Source organism: Natrix helvetica (genome assembly GCF_964273705.1).
Source record: "Natrix helvetica genome assembly, chromosome: 4".
Taxonomy (NCBI): domain Eukaryota; kingdom Metazoa; phylum Chordata; class Lepidosauria; order Squamata; family Natricidae; genus Natrix; species Natrix helvetica.
Genome location: NC_138550.1, coordinates 90,850,526 through 90,874,722, shown reverse-complemented (window position 1 = coordinate 90,874,722; position 24,197 = coordinate 90,850,526).

The window sequence follows — 24,197 nt, the reverse complement described above, 5'->3', positions numbered from 1 at the left end:
TGGTCAAATATAGTTGTAGCCTAGAAAACTGCACCACAAATACCACACAGCACAAGCCTAATAAAAATAATGCCATTTTTTAAATTTAAAAAAATGTTGCATAGGTGTTTCTTTCCACTGGACTACACACAGCATTTGTAAGTTCCTCTATAACTTTATTTTCCCTTTGGAATTGTTATGCTCACAAATGTCATTTCATGCTTTAGAAAGCAAAGCTGCTCAGGCCCCTTGACCATCTAATAGCCACAACTTGTTGGGGCAGAGACCTAATACCACCATTCTCTGGCCAGGCAGCATTATCTGAGACCTGAGAAAATTAAGGGAAAAGGATTCCCATAACATTCATCACTGTCTGTAGTTAACAGGAATCTTTTCATATTTTAGAAGAAGGAAGGAAATTTAAGCAAGATCATGTTAACCTCACATTTTTGTTAGTTTTGTTTCTTTTCTTTTAAAAATGTTTGGATCTTTTAAAAAGCTTTGTAAACAATTGCTTTATAGCAATTTCACTGATAGAGATCAGCCTCTGATCTCTTATAACTTTTTCAACCACATTATTCTTAACACAAATACTGCTCTATCATAAGCAGAGATGTTTAAAGGTAAAGGTTCCCCTGCACATGTGTGCTAGTCATTTCCAACTCTAGGGGGTGGTACTGATCTCCGTTTCAAAGCCAAAGAGCCAGCACTGTCTGAAGATGTTTCTGTGGTCATGTGGCCAACATGACTAAACCCTAAAGGTGCACACAGAACTCTGTTACCTTCCCAACAAGGTGGTCCCTATTTTTCTACTTGCATTTTTACATGCTTTCGATCCACTAGGTTGGCAGAAGCTGGGACAAGTAATGGGCGCTTACTCTGTTACACAGCACTAGGGATTTGAACTGCTGAACTGCTAACCTTTCTGATTGACAAGCTCAATGTCATAGCCACTGAGCCACCATGTCCCTATTAGCAGAACAGAGCTATTTCACTTGATGCAATATAGATTGATTGCACTGGTTGACTTAGCTAGCATTCTTGCATCTTTCCAATAACTTTCTCTGTATAGCCATCATCCGTAGAGGCTCTGTGCATCCACTATTGTGGGGGTGTCACAAGCTGGCCACACCTACCCCTGTTTTAAAGAACAGGAAAAAAGTCACGATATGTCACGGTATGCCGAGGAAGGCTGTCAGAGGCAAAGCTGGTATTTCTTTTCAAGGACACATTGATCCATAATGTACATTTAAAAGATTGTTTTACAGAAAACATCATCCAACTTGAGTATCTGTTGTCTTGTGGGAAGAAGATCAGCTAAGATGGAGAATCACTGCTGGTTCAAAAGCCAAGGGATTTGAAAAAAAATAAAGTGGCCTTCAACACGACCTTACTTGATTTTCCCTAAATATGATCCTTGTTTCTAAAATCCCATATGAAATGAAAGAGAAAATTCAATTCACTGAAGGGAAGTTTAGCCTGGAGAAATACAAAAAAAACAGATCTGACAAAATTAATAAGAATAGCAAAATAGCCAAATTTTGTCTGCCTGCCATCCACCTTTCCAAAAGAATTCCATATTGAAACCAATTACTTAATCAAGTAAGATTCAACATTCCAGTTATCTGTTCTTACACATTCTGACTCTACTTTTGATTGACTGTACGTTAGGTTTCAGTCACTTGGATATGAACAAACAACACTTTTGAATTGTGGTTTGTTGATTAAAACATCGATGTCAATCTGCTAACCCAGTGAAGTTCAGCTGTCATTTACATCCAGTATTACTAGTCCAGGAGCTATTGTCAAACTCATTTAATAGATACTAGATTATAAGCTTACGTTTAATGAAGCATGAATCAGGCAAGATCCTACGTGAATTTGCAATTTGGTTTAACTTGAATTTGCAGTTCAATCTCATAAAACTCCTGGTATAATATATTTTCAATAATGAAGGACTTCCATGTTTCTTCAGGCAATTCCTTGTGATGCAGAGCACAAACCAAACCATTTTTGTCAGTCACTGGGTAGATAGACTATATCAGATTGTACAGAATCATAACAAAGTATCTCTACATTCTGTCTGAATATTGGTGTGTTAAATCAGTTACATGTATCAAGTCCAAGCTGAAGCTATGGACACAGCTGGAATACACATATTCAGCTGGTATAAAAATGCATATAGAGAAATAAAAATCTATCCATGTATAACAGTACAGAAAATGACTTTTGCTTGTGGATATTTTCTGGAAGATCATAATTTCTCTTTCTGAATGAAGAATGGTTCTTTAATAATACATAGTTCTAACACTCTTCCATTCCAAGCAAACTGAAGCCCTTCAGAGATGAATGAAAACCTAAATTACAGGGAACAATAGGCATTTTAAGTTGATTGATTTCAATAGCCAAGTACTTTAATATATGAAGTTGAATTGGATGGGGGCTGTTAATATTTTAACTTTGGGTGCTTATGCTCATACATTTTGTAGAATTCTCCAAATAGCAGCAGCCTTCAAGGGCACGTGCCAGAACCTTCCCCCATATGATTCAAGTTTTTTGCCTCTAGAGTAATCAACACTAGTAGTAAAGTGATTAAAATGTAATATTGCAGGCTAACTCTGCCCCTAACTCTGACCTGGATTTAGATCCTCACAGGCTCAAGATTGACTCAGCCTTCGACTCATCTGTGGTCAGTAAAATGGACCCAGATTGTTGGGGGCAATGTGCTGACATTGTAAAACACCGAGAGTGTGCCGTAAAGCACAATGGGGTGTATATAACTCTAAGTACTATTGCTACACATTTTTCTTGATTTCTGTTGAAGGATTTCGCTCTGCTGTTTTGGTGGGTTCTTCTAGGAAATGTTGTAAGTCAACTTTCTCACCAACAAAGCAGTTCTCCATAACAATCCCAGCAAAGGGAAGACACCTTTGATGCAGGAGTTAAATGCTACCGGTTCACACTGGTTCACGTGAACCAGTAGGGATGATTGTCATTGGTTCTGTAAACCAATAGTAAAAAAAAAAAAAAGCTTCCGATGATCACGCGGCTCACAGCACGTTCATCGGAAGCTTTTTTTCTGCTTTTTAAAGCAATTTTTTCTTGCCTATTTGCCCAAACTGGTAGGGAAAAAATAATTTAAAAAGCGAAAAAAGAGCTTCTGACAAACTCGCGGATCAGGGAAAAAATTATTTAAAAAGTGGAAAAAAAAGTTCTATGACAATCAGCTGTGCTGTGTGATCGTGGGAACCTTTTTTTCACTTTTTAAAATAATTTTTTAAATACATATTCATTCAAACCGGTAGTAAAAAAAATGCTTAAGAAATGGGGGGGGGGAAAGGTTCCCATGATCACATGGCACAACTGAATCTTTTTTCCCACTTCTTAAAGCATTTATTACTACTGTTTCAGGCAAATAGGTAGTAAAAATGCTTTAAAAATTAAAAAACCGTTGACCACACCCACCCAGTCACATGACCCTCCCCCCCAAGCCATGCCCAAAAAGCCACACCCAGAGAACTGGTGACAATTCTTTTTTACATTTCACCACTGCTTTAATGCGTTATTTTATCAAAAAAATATTCATCTGAACATACTGCTATGATTTATACATATCTGGTATTGTTACCTGGACATGCATGTATGTTAATGATGCATAATAAGAAATATAATTTAAACAATGTTGTTTTCAGATTATAATGAGCTGTGCTAGGGGAAAAGTGCGAACACAATAACATAGAGATCAGCTGTGGATTTTATCTGTAAATAATTTTGCAGAACTGGATTACAGTTTATAACTAAGATCGCCAGATAGCTACAGTGCGAAGTAAATAATATACAACACTCAAACATGAACAATATGTGAGACAAGCATTAATGGAATTCATATGGCTATCCAAATTAAAATTATGGGAAGAAACAGGCACATGTTTGACAGAACACAGGGATTATTGTGCGAGTTAACACCTAACATGGATGAAGGGATACTATCTGAGTTTTGTGAATTCTGATAAACAGATTTGATTTGCCACTTATGTACAGAGAGGAGTATATATATTAAACAAATTAGTCTGTCTCCAATGAAATGAAAGCCTTGGCTCAAAAAATGCATGAAGCTGAATTCACAGTTTACTTTAAAATGAAATCTATTTAGACACGTGGATCTTTCTATGAAAATATTTTTAAAAATAGAGAATAAATATTTTAAAGCAAAGTTTGGTGTGCAATGACTTTTTTAAAAAAAATCACAGAGAATTATGACAAAAGAATAAGAATGCAGATGAAATTGTCATATATTCAGTTACATAGGCAATCCATTCTTAGCTATGAATCAATATATTGTATATTTTGCAATGTTATGTATCTAGCTTGACATTACTAAATTAGACAGGTAAAGAGATCTCATTTTTTTTTTCCTAGAGGAATAAATTTGTATGTTCCAGCAAAATAAATTCCATTGCACCATAAATCAAATTAATGAAAAGTATTCCCTGTTTATCTTTTACTGGTCAAATATTTTTTTAGGTTATGCATTTCATGTGTAATCAAATTTAGGTGAAGCCAGGATTTCTGTAATTTCAAGTACCTGTTTTTAATTCTGCTTTTAAGTGTTTTGTACTTACGTTGTCATCTCTTGATTGTTTTCAGTTAATTGCCTTGAGCACCTTCTGTTGATAAACAAAGATACTTGAGTAAATAAAAGTAAAACTCAAGGCTCATACATAAGAAGTTAATAACAGTCCACCTAGCAACTACAAGTGAGGAATTGGTCAAGATGGCATCAATGACCATGCAGTTGAAGCCACATCTTTTTATATGGTGGGCACAATACATATAAAAATGGGGTAAGGATTAGGATTAGTCTTTAATCATACAGTTGGGGGTGCCACATAGACTTTTGGACTTCCATTTCCCACCAGTGCTTCAGGGAAACTATTCTTATGTCATCTGAAAATGTCTAGTGAGGGAGAACTACATCGAAGAAAGGAATTCCAGGATAAAAGCGATTAATAGACCAAAATGCCTTTCCCCCTTTGTCAAGAGTTTATATTCAGCTATAATAATCAATTAAATAAAATTGTGATCAAGTTGCAGTCCAAAACCCACTATTGTCTTATTGATGATCATAGCTGATGATGGTTTTGTTACTCAGTCTGCATGAGATTGCTGCATTATATATAATGACATTGTAGGCTATGAGTGTAATATGGAAGAATTTCATTTTATTTTTATTTGTATGCCACTCGGAGTCCCTTTGTGAGAGAGATGGACAGTTTCTAAATTTGATATATAAATAATAAATAAATAAAAATAAAAAGAAGACAAAAGGTGCTAAGATATAAACAAGAAGTTGCAGTGCAGGAACATTGGAATTAGTGATGTAGACCAGAATTTCCCAGCCAGCTTGAAATCCACACATCTTAAAGTTGCCACAGTTGAGAAATACTGATGTAGATCATCAAAGCTAGGTGGAGCTCCAGTAATGACAGTGTAGGATGTTTTTCAGTAACTACAAAAAAGAACGTACATTGAGATAAATCATGTCTACAGAGTTCTTTAAATGATTTTCTTTCTAATGTTCAGTCTGAAAGTTTTGTAGTTTATGGGGTTTTAGCAGCACTACAGATAGGGGCATCCCCCAACTTGGGGAAATCGTGGAGATCATTTAAATGTCAATAAATAAATAGAACCATTTTGGGGGCAAAATAAAAATTGAACACATTCAGTGGCTATTTAACACTTGGTAAATCTAGGGTGTGGGGGTGAGAATGGAGAAAACAAGAAAGAAATTGAATAGAATGGGATACCAAATATTGGACTGAAATATTCTTTGCTGTAACATGTGTTGCAACTTTCGCTTTTTCTCTATGATGTCTATGTTCACAATTGTGTTTTGCCCTTGTAATTTTATGCTATAATGCCCATCTATTCTTTGCATTAATGAATGGATATTTACCGTGATTCACATTTTTTAACATTAATGCAATTCTGATTTCTTCAGAAAACACTGACTATAAAAAGTGGAATATCAAATATATTAGTTTATATGTGCGGGGGTTTCAAATGCCTGTTTTAGAGGTTGCCAAATACTGAGGTGAAAAATGGAAACTCTTGATAACTTTATAGCTGCATAACAACATTGAAAATATTTGTGTCAAATATGTAAAAGCAGGTTGAACGGCAAGCACAAAAAAGCCTGTATGAACATTAATATTATTTTCCACAAAGAATATTTCCCCCTTTCAATGGTCTCATTCAATGATATATTAATACATTAATGTCATAGGGGTATATCTATTCAGGATTAACTGATAATAGATAATAGGTCTACTAAACAAGCTATGGTATTTGAGAACTAAAAAAAACTCACTAAAAGGGATATATTTTAAGTGAAAAAGAATTCCTTTCTGTTCTTGCTACATTCATGCCTTCGTGTGCAAATGAATGGCAAACTGTTAAGGTATAGTGCTTGGCTATTTTTTAAAAAATCTGTTCAACTCTAGACCAGTTTCATAACACCTAAGTAAGTAAGTAAGAAATCTATTGGGGCAATTCTTCTCCCTACATTGGTACATTGGCCCCACATTTCTTATCTGAAAGAGATTCTCGTCTTGGAAGATTTAGTATTTCATTTTTGCTTCTCTGATTTGTGTGCCCTTTCCCCAACTTAGCTCATTGGCTTTTCATGGCACTTCATTTTCAAGATGTTCTTCAAATTGCCAGAAGCTGGGAATAGGCTGACAGGAGATGGATGACTCCACAAGGAACCCTATGGCCTTCTTCTGCAGTTTCTGCAAATTGTCTAGTTCAGGCTACTACTGGAGACAAGAGAACAGGAGCAAGGAGCACTAGTCAGCTTTTGAATACCAAGATGTAATTGAGCCACCTCATCTGACGACCAAAGATTCATGTTGCTAGGTCAGTGCACTAGTTGACATTTTAAAAATCTAGCTGGCAACAATGACTGAATAACCCAAATATGTAAGTTACCTCAGAAAAGTGAGTCCATACACCAGGAGCTTGGTTTGATAACTATATGCATAATAATTGATAACATTGTTGCTGCACCAAAAATAGTAGTCAGCACCACTATCTTTTGCAGGGCAGACTATTATATCCGGCTTGGTCTTTTGGCTCCCCTCAGGCTTCATTCTCAAGGATGGGACTACCATGAAAATAATGGTGGTGGTTTGTCACCTAGGCAAAGCTCAAGCTTATCTCTGAAAACATTGATAAATTGATAATCACAATGGCATCTTGCTTGCATGGATGTTACCTTGGAAATACATAATCACCTTCTTGCTGAAGAACCTTTTCAAACTGTTTTAAGTGAACCATTTACTTCACACCTGGATTGCAGATCTTAATTATTTCCTGTATTTCCTCCTGTAACTTCATGGCAGCTGCCTGTAGATTATGTCTGTTTCGATTCGCTTTATCCCACAGTTTTTATCTCTCTGTATGCAGCTTTTTACAAGGTTTAGCAATCTTTTCAGGTAGTTAGCATCATTGTGCAATTACACATTTTCCAGACACTGGAAAATAAAAATAAAATAATAAAAATTTAAAACAAATGAACAAAATGGCACAGATTTTGCAAGATTCTTGTGCAAGAATGTGTAGTTACTGAAATTTGTAAAATGTTGGCCATTTTTTTGTTTTTATTTCATTTTTGAGGTAACCTCATTGGGATATTTTGTTTGTTATGACTAATAAACAGTCGGGGTGATGTTTGAGAATCCAAAACTGTACTGTCTAATTCTGTGAAATACAATTTGCAATGGATTGTTCTATTCTGATGGTACGACACCATGAGGCAGAATGGGGTAGCTGTTTATGCTAGAATTCATAGGAACAAAATTTGCCTACATCTATAATCTAGACAAGAAATGAACTTCATGGTCATCCTGTTTGTTCCCCAAACCTTGAGCATTAGTATAGGCATCTGAGTCTTTTATGACTGACCCTGGTATGCTTTCTACATTTCCGGCTTTATATCTTTATATTTTTCCTTCCTTACCATCACTCCCTACCCGCTTGTTTGATTAGTTGTCTTGGGGTTTATTTTTGGGATTAGATCCTAAAGATCCTAATGATTGTTCATCTTCCCACCTCAGTTTTGGTTTACAGCGCTTCAGATAAGCTGAGTTAATCATTTTCTGAATACATTCTTCCCAGTTCTTGTGAGGTGCAGCTCATACCTTGCCCGAAGCCCTTCATGTATATAATGTAGACCATGGTCTAGGAATCCAAAGTTCTCTTGGTGGCACCCATCCCTTAAGCCAGTGCTTTATTTCTAAAATCCTTTGTTCTTTCACTGGATGTTAACCTTTTGTTGAAAGTACAGATGAAAACACCACCTGTGCTCATAACTCCTTAACTTTCTGGCCAGGCTGTTTATAGTCTCTTGATATTGTGTTCAGGTTCATTGTGGTATTATTCTTCTCTACATGAAAGAGAAGAAAGAAATCTGTGGGCTTGATTATTTTAGTAAAGCTCTCAGCCAAATTTTTTAGTTTAGTTTAGTTTATTGATTAGCCCACAGGCCATATCAAAATATTGAGTTCCAAACACAAATTATTAATAACATCCTATAAAAATGGTTTTAAATGAGTTAGAATAAAATACAATAATTTAATATATATAGATAAATAAAATAAGATAAAATTATATTTCAGTATCACCCCTACAATCTACCCCTATCAGTCCCATATATGCTGATCTCAACTTAACCATTTTATTCAAGTACTGTGCCGTATTAAATGTTGTTTTCAAATTCTGGTCAACATAAGGCATGTTGTTTTAATATGGGGTTTCCAATGGGTCATTCGTTTAATATATGAACCAAGGTACCTGCCTCTCATCCTCTTATTGAAACAACAATCAAATAGTATGTGAGCCAAGCCTTCTACCTCTGCCGCTCTGCAAATGCAGATATGTCCATTATATGGTATAGATTGGAATCTCCCATATCTGACCATTGTATACAGATGTTTGAACCTCACTCACGTAAATATCTCACTAAGATGTTTTGGCAATTGTAACTTTAAGCTAAATCTTTGATTTTTTTTTTCTCCAGGGAAACATCATACCTCCCTAGATTGATTGTCTGGTCTATAGACTGCTGATTCCATTCCCCTGATAAGTGAATCTGCTATCACCAACAATCACCTTTTTTTCCCCCTTGGGAAAGTCTGGGCTGTTTTTCTTCCTGTCATAGGAATATTTGATGTCTCCAGGTGTCTGCATGATTTCTTCCAGGGGTAAGAAAGAAAGTTGACGGTGAAGAAAATGGCCAGTGAACCTGGCCAATCAAAAGCACTTGTTTAACAGTAGATGAATTACATTCCCAGGATGCTGTCCAATCTTTCATTGGGTTGTTTGTAAGACACAAGATATTCATGCAAGTAAATATGTGTTACAAGAGGGTGGTTGACTTTGCAGTTTTCAGGTTCCTACTGCATTTAATGATTTAGTAAAATACTTTAAAAAAGGAAACTTGATGAGCACAAATTGGGTATTTTGGAGCACATCAATATGAAAACATCACATTTTCTGGCTCTGACACAAATGCAAGAAGGATATAATACTGCTAGAAAAATCCTCCAAATGGGATGTCTCCCATTTTTGGAAACTCTTTTTAAAGCAAGTTTTCTGTGATATTCTTGTCCTTTATTGCCACATGATTTCTAATGTTTATTTTGGCTTTCAAATGGGTCATTTGTTTTAATGGTTTCTTGGTTAAATAGTTCAATTTTTTTAGCTCCATTTTCTGCATCTTACTATTCTTATTATGCTGTTTTCTGCCATTTACCTCTTAATTAATATGATTTTCCCTACAGATGGAATATTAGTTTTAAAATAAAATAAAATAAGCAGCATGCACATTAATTTGCAGTTAGGAAGGATAGTGATGGGTTAAAATGTTTAATTTTAATCAGATTTAGTTATGCACTTAGTAAAGTAAACATAAATATCAGTGCTCCATAAAAAGGAGAGGAGATTCACTAATTTCATAAAGAATCCTAGCAGTTATGGACATTAAGTCACAAATTATTCAGAACATACAGGTTGTGCTAAAAAAAAAAAACCTACCCACCAAAAAAATCCTATGCTCTAATTAAAATAAATGTCTCACCCAGCTTGACCCCAGTAGCTATCCTTTTGAAATAAATCTATATTAGATTAAAGTTAATGTAACACTGAACAGCATTTTTAGAATGAAATTATTATTTCATTGGTCTGATCAGTAGCTTTTGAGATCTATATTTACCAGTTTTAAAGTAAAACATGCACACATGCATATACAGACATAACTTATTAATTCAAAGGATGCATTTCAGCAATGGTTATAATTTTTTTCAGATTGTGTAAGGTCATCTTACGCTAGGGCACCTCCCTTGCCATGGAACTGTTCAGACTCTTAGTTTAAGCTATCATTACCCTGCTCTTGCAGTTTCGGTTCTCTTAATTGAAGAGTTGGCCATGCCAGTATCCGCCCGGGATATTGCCAGGCTCTCTGTCACAGACCCCATTTTGGCCCAAGTTTTGGACTGGGTGTGAAGGGGGTGGCCACAGGGGCCAGTAGGTCCTGAGTTTCACCCCTATTATATATGTCAGCATGAGCTGTGCATCTTTAATGGGTTCCTGTTATGGGGCAATAGGGTGGTAGCTCCCCCAAAGCTTAGGTCACCAATTTTAAGTTCCCTGCACACTGCTCACCCAGGCATTGTGCACATGAAGTCTTTGGGCCGAAGCTACATGTGGTGGCCCAAGATTGACCAGGAAATAGAAAGCTGGGTAGCCACCTGCCAGCAGTGCCAGCAATCTAGACCAGCTCCCTCTTCTGTGCCCATCAGGGAATGGGACATGGCCCGGGCTCTATGGGCACGACTCCATGTGGACTTCACCGGCCCGTTCTTAGGGCAGAACTTCTTGGTCCTCATAGATGCCTACTTCAAGTGGGTGGAGCTGGCACTCATGCCCTCAAACACTTCGGAGGCCATAATTAGGTTGCTGGGGAGGCTATTTGCAACCCATGGGTTGCCTGATGTGATGGTGACTGACAATGGGCCCCAGTTCACGGCGGCACCCTTCCAGATGTTTTTAGGCCAGCATGGCATACGACATGCCCTGATGGCCCCGTTCCACCCAGCTGGAAATGGCCTGGCAGAACGAACCATCTGGTCGGCTAAGGAGTCATTGGGCCGCCTGGGGATAGGGAATTGGCATGACAAATTGTCCCAATACCTCCTGGCACAGCATGCAACCCTGTGCCCAATCACCAAGCAAAGTCCCGCAGAAGGGTTATGGGTCATCGGCTCTGGACAACCCTGGACCGACTACACCCCAGTTATGCAGCAGAGAAAAGCCCCCTCACAGGCGACTCCACATGGGCCTTTAATGTGGTAGACCCAGTCTATGCCCAAAACTATGGGACCAAACCAAGGTGGCTTCCTGGACAAATCACGCAACTAACTGGACCCTACTCTTATAGGGTCCAGGTCAATGACGGGCGAATGTGGCACAGACACATCAACCAGCTCAGACAGCAAGCCACCAGCGCAGCAGACCAGCACCCAATGCAGGCCCAATCCTGCTCCGGGGAACTAATACCGACTGGAGGCTGCTCCAGTGCAAACAGAGCTGCATGCAACACCCCCCACCAATGCGTTTTTGTCGCCAGTCTTACCTGAGAATCCAGTCAGTCCCACGGCGGTCAAGTTTCCCGCTGACTCAGCTGCGCAGTCTCCTGATGTTCCACAGGACTCTCCACCAGTTTCTTCTCCTTTGGCCACCGCCCCTGAACTAAGGCTATCAGGGCAGAGCCGACGCCAACCGGCGTACTTGGCTGACTACGCATGTGCTAACTGGGAGGAGAGGGGTGTCCTCGAGGCTACGACACCATTGACTATCATAGCCGGCCCCTGATTGGTTGAGATGCAAGCAGCCAGCTGGTGGGAGAATGAAGCCATCTATTGGTTCAGCATCTGACAGTTCTAGTATAAAAAGGCTGTCAGCTGTCAAATGTTGCTGTTTGCAGGTTCGAGGTTTGCCTTACATTTTGCCATGTTAAACTGTTAATAAAGGTTGTGTTAGCTTCAACCTGCCTTGCCTCAGTTCCTGCCTGCCTCGTTCTCCCTACAGAACACCATCCAACCCAACCCAACCCAATTATTAAATCAGCATATGCAAAAGAATTTCCCTTCCCTATTTAAATAATTCATCCTCTTTTGTCTCATGTTGATATTCTGATACATTGCAGTCAAAAACTGCTACTTTTGCTTGGATACAATTCAGTGCCTCTGCAATAACTAGTAACAGAAAGAACCAACAGATGTTGCCAAGTTCTGTAAAGCTTCAGCAGTTAGCAAAGCCTGGTTATCATCTCAGAAGCTATGCAGGGTTGGTCTTAGTACTTTCATGGAAGACCATCTTGTAATGCCAGGATTTGGGGCTAGAATATAAATTTGAAAAAAAAAATCCCAGAGGAATACAATGGCAAGCAACTTCCATAAGACTGCCAAGAAAATTGTAAGACTATAATGATGAGGAATTAGTCTTGACTAAGGATAAGTTTAATTCCAGAAAGCAGCTGTCTCTGACTTGGAATTTCAATCAAAACAGCTTAAAAGTCTATCTGTAACACATCTGCCAATTTTGGAGTCACCTGCAGACAGCATTGATCTGATGCCTCTTTTTTAAAATGACTAGATAAAAGGTTAGATAAATTACAGTGATTTTCCTATGTCCCATAGCTCCCCCACTTCCATAGAATCAATGCTACATGTAGAGGGTCTATAATCTGACTTGGGACTTGGTCTGAATGTGCAGTGAAGGAAAGCACTTCAGAACTGGTTTTGATTCAGGACAGACAGCTGTCCCAATTTTAAAATATCTATAAAACTCAAGCTTTCCAGCACTCATGATGGTGATGCCTCTGAAGCCATCTGGCACCAAATGTTGCCAAAAAAGGTATTTTAGAAATTATTTTCACCATATGCTTATGCAAAGTGTCTTGCTAGGGAAGGGACAGAGATGAAGTATTGGATTCAGCAATCAATAAGTCTGTCTTCAGTTCAAAATAATCTTTGTGATCAGAGAACTATTAATTGACCTCCACCCCAACTTTTGGGATGGGAGGGTGAATGTAAAGACTCTAAGAAAACAACAGTAAAATAGCATAAATCTATGCTGAAGCAGTGTGAAATGTAATGCAGCACTATTGTGATCCTAGGTGATTTTGTGAGAGAGGAAAAGGTTATAGCTAATCAAGACTAAATAGCAATTTTGCACCAGTTATTATTATTTTTTGTTGGCATAAAACTAAGGCCAGACAATTGTGAGCATTATAAACCTTTTTAATGGAAACAGTCATGGACTGTTAGAGATTAACAGCTGGGTTGCCTTTTTACATGATGTAAAAGAATCCCTACCAGTTAACAAGTACATTTGTTCTCCTTAGCTCATATAGAGGCCAAAGGATTGTAACAAAGTAAATATTAACACATCCCTGGTCAAAGAGTTATCCCTAGGGGACATATAATACAGTTAGACCCTCATTTAGGAATAATGACTGTCAAAGAGCCTGAAAAAAGAAGGCAGGTGTATAACTTGAGGATTGAGGTGGAAGAATAGTTGATACCACTTATGATAGATCCTATAAGATCACATCAGGCAGAAACCCTAAAATAGATTACCAGTTAACATGCCAATGCAACACTCTGTGATTTTTGGAGGAGACAACTGACTGGGATTTTTTTTTACTGCATATTTGATTAAAAGTCCCCCACCAAAAGGAAGATTGGCAGTTAAGCGTAGTTAACTCAAATGCTGGGAATCTTCCTCTGAACTACCTTAGTGTCTGTTATTTCTTTCTTTGACTAAAAAAGTGGGCCAGCATGATTTATACTGCCCCCATAGTTCAGCTCTATTCAGTCTCAGCAATAAGGCTCACTTTATAATTTTAATGTGGAATTAGTTGGGGGGGGCAGTCTTACCCCTCTTGTTCTGTATATCTGTTGGCAGGACAAAATAAACTTAAATCATTGTCCTTAATGTGTGTTGGGTCATGTTCAGGCAACTATGGCTAGGTGCCTGGGCAATAGACCATAGTCACTTTTAAGTTGCCTGACTAACAAGTCACTGGGGAAGTTATCTGTGATAGTGATCTACCATCTGCCTTATTTCTCAACATAGTTCTACAATCTTCTGGAAGACCATTGATCCTATGTCCAAAATTAACCTGGCTGACAGACTGTAAAACAAAGGGTAGGTGGGTGGTCTCCCAGCGCATTGGGTAATCTCTCTCCCACTTTATCCTGCAACCTCTACTTTACTTGGGAGCTGTGGTTGAGCTATAAGGGGAAATAAACAGAACTCTTGCCAATGTTATTGCAGCTCCCATATACTTCAAATTGATGCAAAGAAAGAAAGAACAGTGCTGGCAGAGAGTTTTATAGTTGTCAGCACTAAGAAGTAACTGATGGAGCAGGTGAAACTATTGGAATAGCAAAATGGCACTATCACCCTCCAATAATGAAAGCAGTAAAAAGTATGGCCACATTGAGGCTCTTATTAGCAAAAACAGCATAAAACCTACAATAAATTGCTCAGGACAGAAGCAGAAAAACACACCAAGCAAAACTCAATTTTCTCCTCCAGTTTAAGCTGACCAGAACACTGGTCAGTGTTAATTGTTCATTTAAGAAGGGGATTAAAAAAGGGGAAGTATTCCTCCAGAAAAGCACAAAATAGTGATACGTAAGGATCCACATAATATTTTATTTGTTTATATAATCCATATGATTGTCCATCTCAAATGGAACTGCAAGATGTAGTAATAAAAGTTAAGGAATCAAGAGAAAAAAATGTTTAAAATTAAATATAAAGAAGGTCAAATTAATGGCAATGGGTACACCAACCAATCTTAGAAATGATAATGAAGGTATTGAAATGGAAGATAACTTCTGCCTTTGAAGGTCAAGAGTAAAGGGACAAACAATCAAGAAATACACTGCAGTTTAACACTTGGTAGAGCAGCAATGAAAGTCTTGAGAAGATACCATGATGCCAGCATGTGTCTGTATCTTCAAAGATCAGAACAATGAAAGCCATGGTGTTCCCTGATGGTGAATGAAGGCAAATGTTGGACCTTGATCAAGCAGGATAGAAAGAGTATTGACGCTGTTAGATTTTGGTGTTACAGGAGACTCCTTGCTGATTTTTTTTCTTGGCTATTCATGTTATTCTCAGAAGACTCATGAGAATACCATGAGCAGTCAAAGAAAAATAGATAATTGAATAACCATGAATTCTCACTCAAAGAATAAATAACCAGGGTTAAATTATATTTTGGACACATTGTGGCCAAAGACTTAGCTGTCTGGTAAATGCTGGGAAAGGTGGAAGGAAACAGAAGAAGCAAACAACCAACAGCACAGTTATAGTGAAGATGAGTACATGATGGGATGACTTGAAGCAGCAGATTAGGAACAGATCATCATGGAGATGCAGTCATTAAGAATCTGCATTGACTTGATAGAACATAATCAATTAATCAAATTTTATTTATGATCCAAGACCAACCACAATGAAAACTGCTTTATAATGCATTAGGTGTAAAAGAATATTTTAAATTTGAGAGACAATTTTAACACAATCATAATGTCAGGCAAATGAGTCTAAGTTGCAAAGAACATTAAAAGCAGAAAGCAAAGAAACATAAAATAATAAATCGACTATTGGGAGATTTTAGCCAAGATAACAATAAGAACAAAACACCAAGCATCAATACCAATGCAATACAAATATTTCAATAAAACTAATTCAAAGGCTCCAGCAGACTTTCTGCTTCCCCAGACATGGGGACATAAAAAATGTCTTTAGGGACTTATGAAATACCAACAGGATCTGGGCCAATATAATTTCTGGAAGGATGAAATTCTGCAGGGCCTGCACTGCAAGAGAAAATGTTTTCATTCTGTGTCCTGTCAGTCTTTAATAAATGGGACCCATAGCCCGTCTCTCCTAACAGATGGGGTACATAGACATGAGTTGGAAGAGATAGTATGCAAATATGCTGGCTCCATGACATGAGAGTTTTTTTAAGCAAGATGAGTTCCTACCATTTAGAAAAACAAATACGACAATTCTACAACTTTCTCATCAAGGAGATCTTCCAGATTGAGATCTGAATAACATAGAAATTATGTAGAGTTACAAGAAATCATGGGCTAAAGAAATACTAGCTTCCTTAAAGAAAACAGGGCATTAAGAAAATAAATAAGAGTCAGAAATGTGAATGTGATGTTAAATTGTGTTCTGAAAATTTTGAACATATTCAAACATAAAGGAATTAGATTTATGACATTGGGGAACAGCAGGAAAAACCTTTCCATAGTCTGGATGGAGGACTTTCTATATTCAAACTAATCTGTTATTGACATAGTGAGAAGTCTGATCAATACAATTTCACATGGTCAATATTTAATTTCTGAGTTCTGTTGCATACACAGTTGGTTTGGAACATTTTACTTTTCTACACTTGCTCTTAGCCAGACAATTTTACTTTTTTCTTTTCTTTTTCCCTGATTCTTTTCGGTTTATTTCATTTTATTTTATTTTGGGGATTATCTTTTAATTTTGCAATTTCTTTTCTTTGCTATATATAAAATGCCATACAGTAAAAGTAAAGGAGTACTCAAATATATTTTTGATATTAATTATTGGTTTGTTTTAGCATTTGGACTATTTTTCCTGATTGCTTATTGCATTCTCCAAAGCTATGTGGATAAAACTTTTTATATATTAAAAGTTTGCAGTGAAAAGGGAAGATATATGAAAGAAAAATACCTTTTTAAAAATAGCAATATAATGGAGACCAAGAGATATTTATAAAATGAATTCTTTTTCACAAAATTAAATTTGGCAGACCCAACTTCCAATTTTACACATTAAGAAGAAATGTAGTCAATTGGATGGCTTGTTAGATAACTTACTTACTTTTTTCACATCTGCTTTGCTTTACTGGTTGATGCCGGAAGAAGCAATTATACAAATGTAACATCACCGTTAATTAGATATTGCATGTTCAACTTTGTGGTTGTTGATGTGTTTTGCCTTTCCTTTTTCCCCTTCTTTTTGCTCTCTTAGTTTTTAGGGAATGCTTTTGTAAGTTGGTCGTTTGTAAACAGCAGCTGGAATGGATTAGTTTCAAAGACATTGGACATTAAGACTGACTATCAATTTGCTTTCAGTGTTTTTGTTGGTATGTTTAAACTGTCTAAAGGCTGAAAGGAATCCCTGAAGAAAAGCTTAGTAAAGAAATGGGATGTGACAAGATTGAAGAAAGGTCATTGTACTATAAACTGCCTTGTTCCTTTGGAACACAGTGTGGCATAAATTGAAACAGTTTAAATTATTATAATGATTGTAAACTAGAAGTCTCATTTGGATTGCCACAATTGTAGGTAGTATACTGTGTATGTATTTCATTATGTGATTGAAACAGTTATTTTGGTATTCAGTAGACCCTGGGTTTCTTTTGAGTTGCGGCCAAAGTCTGAAAAACAGATTTCCCATTGGCTTGAAAGGTCTTAAATTTGATTCTTACAAAGCTGTTAGGATTAATTGTATTTTTTATCAATCTGGTCTTTTACATCACGATCATACTGCATAACTTCCATTGTCTTCATTGTATCATTCTACATATACTCTGTGGCAAAAGCTATCACACAGTTTCTGAGACATACATTTTTTTTTACTACTTAAACCATAGACATTTAATCCTCCAGGGCCCAGGGAATTAACCATCTTTGCCCTGGAGAGGGGGGAACCTGAACCTCAAGCGGAAGATAATAAGGATTGTGCTGTTGGTGCTACCTCGGGTATGTTTGCAGATAGCAGATGTTCCTGAAAAAAGTTGGAAGGAAGCTATTAGCATTCCAAAGGGAGTGTAATGGTGTCACATTGCAACATGGTCTGAGACCTGAGGCAAACAATTCCCAAGTGATGCAATATATTTAAAGGATTTTTGTCAGGTCCAAAATTAGTCAGTCTCTTAAAGAGGAAGGGGAGGAGGATAAAGAAGAACAGGAAGCATAACTTTAAATACATTGTATTATTTCATGGCTCTGGGTGATTTTTATGGTTGCATTTTTGCAATTAAACAATTCACAGTATATAAAAATAATGGCTTATTAAAAGTTATCACATATGGGAAAAATGGAGTACTTAGTATAGGACACGGGTGTCAAACTCGCTGTGTCATGTTGCCGTTATGTGATGTATTGTGATTTTTTTCCCTTTGCAGAGCTGACATGGGTGTGGTCTACATATGGTACATCTGGCCCATAGGCCAACAGTTTGACATCCCTGGTGTAGGAGATACAGTACATCTAGTGGGAATGGAGAGGAAAACATATATAATGTATCTATATTATAATGATGATCATGTCCCACCAAAGATCATTCTTTGGAATGATATTTTCTCAACCTAGTCCTTGGATTGGCAGCAATTGTACACTACTCATGGCTGCAATTACATCAATCTATTATGTTGCTGGTCAACCTTTTTTACTTTTTCCTTCTACCTTTCCCAGCATTATAGACTTCTCAAGGAAGCTAGGAAATGTGATAATTTGAGCTTGGTCATTTATGTCTTAAGTAAGAACTCTCATTGGTCCTTTGATCCATTTGCTTGTTTGCTTTTCTATCATGATATTTTCAGGAGTCTTCTCCCACGCCAAAGTTGAAAAGTGTCAATATTCTTTATACCTTGCTTTCTCAAAGTCCAACTTTCACTTTCAATGTGTGTCACACTCTGAGTTTTATATGGATAGACACTATATGGCATCTGAATATCTTTTCCAGACTTGATTGCTAGTCTACCAATCAATCTTTCTCCATTGGTAGTGCCTCAACTGTTGTCAGTCTAACTAAAAAGCACAAGATATTCACCTCTTTAGTATCTTTATTGTGAGTTCTAAGTCTGGTTGCTATATCTATTATTATTACTTTGGTCATCTTTATTTTTACCCTTAGTCCTGTTTTTTTCCCCTCATTGTGCTCTTCGTAATTTACATTATATTATGAAACTTTGCATTTTGTTGCATTTGAATATTTTAACTGTTGTTCTAAATGATATCAAGAAAGAAGTTCAGTGATTTAATGCCAAAGCATCTACAGAGGAGAATTATCAGTGTAAAACTGGCAGTAAAGGCCAGACCTCCTTATTAATGTTCATTACACCTGATGTGAATTCCATGTGGCATCAGGAAGAGCATCTGGCCAGTAAATGCTCAGCTCCACCCAGTCACCCAGACTCTACCCAGAATTAAGGAATTACAGCATTGTAAAAAAAGGGGGAATATATTACATGCTTTGCATACAAGTTAAAACAGGAAAAGAGTCTTTGAGCATTGAGCTGTGCTTGCCATGTTTGAGATGCCCCTTTATAGACCCCCCCAAAATGTTGTTATTCATATATTTATATACTCTTATTCCATATGTATTTTCTGGGGTTAAATATCACAAAATAAAACAATGGAGCATTTTAAGCAGTATGAAGAGAGTTTTGGTTGACTCAATTGTCAACTAGATTTAAACGCTCAAAGCAATTGATCTGAGAGACTTAATGCAGAGATTTACATACGTTTATGGAACTTGAAAAATCAGTCTTCAAAAGTACAGAAACCAAGATTTGCTTGTATTTTTAGTAGTCGAGCATCTGCATTTTGTTCAGCCAATTTAAAGAAGGCAAATCTACCAAATGGTAAAAGGTATGATTACATGGAATAGTCTGCCTTTTCAATTTTCAGCCCCAAATCAAACATATAGGACAGAGTATTGACTTTTTACAGTAGAGTTATGTCAGAACTGAATTGCTTCCAAATCATGTCAGACTTCCAGAATAAATTGCAAAGTGACTGAAAATAATTTTAGGTGTTCTATCACACCAATTTGGTGATGTCTATGCAATGGCCTAGACACCATCTCTTTACAATAGCTTTTAAAGACAAACCAAATTTCATGAGATTTTGACTTTAAAATACATTTTTTAAATATTGACTTTTGTAATGCAGTTCACAAATCAGAAAAAAATGGCATGAAATTGCATATATTAGTGTAAAACTGTCCTCAAATTGTGTATATTGAAGAACCTATGGACAGCTGTGAAGTTTCTAGTGGAAAATCTCTTTGTGAAAAAAGTTTATAGTACAACGAACACTATATATAAAAATTCACATAAGAGTAAAAATGTTTATGAAGTTATAAACAAATATCAATGCCGATAAAGGTGAATATCTTTGCTTAACCAACAGCATAACCAAATCTTTTTTCATTTATCCCCCTTCACTTGAAAGAGAACATCAATTAACACATACACACAGTCACACACACAAAATACTTGTTCATGCCCATTTTTAGAGCTGCCCATTGTAATTGTTTTCTGTGCTTCTGTGTTCTTTTCATCTCTCAAAATAATACTTCTTTTCATTTTTGCTGGACTTGGGTTGTGAAAGATCTAAGACTGTCAGTGATCATACTGCAAATTCAATGTCGCAATAAATATGCTACTAGGAATAATATAAAATGCCTTTATTATGTCTTCGATCAGCTACATATGGCTTTGTTGGCTTTGTTTCTAAAGACAAATGAAACTAATATAAAGAGATGCTTCATTGGATCAATGATGAGAATGAGTTTAGATGGGAAAAAAGGTATCAAGATGCTATATATGGTCATACTCAGATCTGTTTATATGATGACATCATTGGGGGCAGCTGAATACTAATTCCTAAAGAAAACAAGATAAAGCCAAGTCCCTAAATAGACACATGTTTTTATTTATGCGTAGACAAATACCTTTGGAAGCACTGTGCCTTACAAAGATGAAGCATTTTTCTTTGTCAAAAATAGTAAATATTACAACTCAGTTTCAGGGACAGTATTATTAGAATCAGGAGAATGGGCAAGTATTAAACATCACACGACTCTTAATTTATAACTAAAAAGCAACATTATGGTAAAATGAGGACCCATTATGCTCACTCTGCTCTAAAACTGCTTAGGGAGGCTCTAAAGCACTGTGATGTAAGTCTAAGTGCTATTGCTATTATTTCAGCAAGACATTTGCAATTTTTGGGTAACCCTCTTGAAGACTTTATACCAAGTTTGCCTTTCCTCTCAAGACATTATAGATTTATAACACAAATATATGTGCTTGAAAAACATATTCATTGAAAGTATGGCAATTGCTTGGAATTCTGAAATGATCCACTGAGTATGTAGGAAGCCTGTTTGTTATTCACTTTGGAAGGATCCAATGTTGAAGGTCAGAAGATAGGAAAGCAATTCATAAGGACAAGGTTTTTTTAAGGACCTGAAACAAACCAGAGAGGCAAAAGGTATGTAAAATCCATAGCATTTGAGTGAAGACCTCAAATAGTTTGCTTGCAACAGAACCATCAGAATAAGTGAAAGTGAACAAAATGAATCCCTGTAATTAGCAATAGCAACAGCACTTAGACTTCACAGTGCTTTACAGCCTCTCTAAGCGGTTTACACAATCAGCATATTGCCCCCAACAATTTGGGTCTTCATTTTACCCACCTTGGAAGGCTGAGTCAATCTTGAGCTTGGTGAGATTTGAACTGCCAAATTGCAGGCAGCCGGCAGTCAGCAGAAGTGGTCTGCACTACTGCACCACCGCGGCTTAATTAATACTGATTACCCTATTCATACACAAAGCCTTATTCCTCCACACTCAAGGAAAAAGAAAAAAACACCTCATGATGTATTTAGATTTCACATTGCATATCAATTTTAAGTAGATTTTCCCCTGCTCCAAAGATGCTTTTCTTCATAGACATTTTCCCCTGTTGTACAGAAAATTCCTGCATCTGGACAAATCTTAAGGCATAAAGTGAGGAAGACTTGAATTGGGAAATGTCTGTTTTAGAGGTTCACTCAGGAACGCGCTTTGTGCACACATGCGCTTGATGCGCGATATGTGCACATGCACAGTGCTAAAAATGCTTCTGTACATACAGAGAAGCAAAAAACAAGATGGTGGAGCCTATCAGGGGTGTGGCAGGCCGAGTTACTACTTGCTTAGCCAAACCAGTCCGAACTGGTAGGAACCCACCTCTGGTCTGTTTAGAACAGTAGTTCTCAACCTTCCCAATGCTGTGACCCTTTAACACAGTTCCTCATGTTGTGGTGACCCCCAACCATAAAATTGGTGTCTCTGTTCCTAAGACCATCAAAAATATGTGTTTTCCGATGGTCTTAGGTGACCCCTGTGAAAGGGATGTTCAACCCTCAAAGGGGTCCCGACCCACAGGTTGAGAACCACTGGTTTAGAAGAAAACCTATAACTAGGACATTATATTAGTCTTCTTAATTACTGTTTGAAAGAGCCTATTAATTATTTCTGCATCAGCCACAGTGATTAATTGGTTGTTAATAATTATTAGTAATTATTAATAGTCTCCTTCTTCTCTCTACACCAGCAACAGCATGACCGTGTTACATTTAAATGTATTTATAATATTGAGAAGCCAGTATTATCTGCTTTCATGCGTAAAAGTTCATTACTTATAATGGTGTTATTAATATAAGTAGCAAAAATATCATACCTAGGGATATGTGAGATATTCTCTCTCTCTCTCTCTCCCTCTCCCTCTCTCTCTCTCTCTCTCCCTCCCTCCCTCCCTCCCTCTCTCTCTCTCTCTCTCTTTCACACACACACACACACACACACACACACACTCACTCACTCACACACACACACACACACATACACACACTCACTCACTCACTCATACTGTGCACAAATCTACACAGTTTCCAGGAAGGGGAAGTTTGGGTTAAAGCAATACTGCATATATAATATATTATGCCCAGCTTTCTAAGTCTTGGAGTATATATTTCTAGATATAAAGGTTCCCCCTGATTTATATTTAATATATGTCTCCTAATATTGAATTATTGATTATGTGCTGTCAAGGTGGTATCAACTCTTAGCAACCACATAGATAGATTTTCTCTATGAATCAAACAATTTCATTGCATTTAAGAAGGAACACTGCTGTACTAGCCAAATTGTGTAAATCTGTTCCTTTCGTATTGCATTTCTCGAATATTTACAGTTTTTGGTAATGGACATTTCAGCTGTTAAAAATACTTTCCAAGTAATTTATGCTTTAATAATGATGCAGTCTACATAACATAAATATCAATATTTACTTATTTGCTTTTTCAGATTCACAGCCATCTATTCTCTCTCTCTTAATTTGAACTGAAAAGTATAAATATACTTTTGCCCAACAGTTACACGTGTTGCCAAAAATAAATGGCAAAGCATAATTTCCATTACTTAGCATTACATTATTTCTAAGCCTGTGCAATTTCTAAACCAAAACTGGTTTGGTAGAATAAAATAGGACAAAACCAGGACAAAGTTTGGGATTGTTAGGCCATGTTGGTTTTGGCCTATTCTAATATTTTCCTAGATGTGATATATGAGTTACTGAGAGTTCTTTTGGTATGTGTGTCAGTGGTGGGTTTCAAATTTTTTTAGAACCTCTTCTGTAGGTGTGGCCTGCTTTGTGGGAGTGGCTTACTGGCCATGTGACCGGGTGGGAGTGGCTTGCCAGCCATGTCACTGGGTGGGCATAGCCAACTTGTAAAATTTGGTGAAACTCACTGAACAATGCTCTTGCTTAGCAAACAAAATGTTGGCTCAGAAACTCTCGCATTTGAAGCACGCAAGTCTTAAAACTGTCAAGTTACAAGAGCCTTGCACCCCCTAACCTTTAAGAAAAAAAACCCAGGGGTGTTCAAACTTGACAGCTTTAAGACTTGTGGACTTCAACTCCCAGAATTCCTCCTCTCTTCATCTTGATGATGTGTGGACGGGCAGGGGAGGGAGCTGGAACCGGTTCTAAACGGCACTGTGGAACCTCTTCTATAGAAAAGGTTAGAACTGGCAGGAACTCACTCCTGGTGTGTGTGTGTGGAAAACTGATATAAACCTTTGCTGTAAATTTTGGTTCAATTCTGTAAGATTCCTTTGAAATGTCTGTTTCCTCTTAAATATGGAGATACAAAATTGAAGCTTGGTAGAACAAAATGGTACATAACTCCAGCCTTAGCATGATATCTTAATAATTGTACTCTTCTATTTTTATCTTTTCTTGGTGGCAAATGAT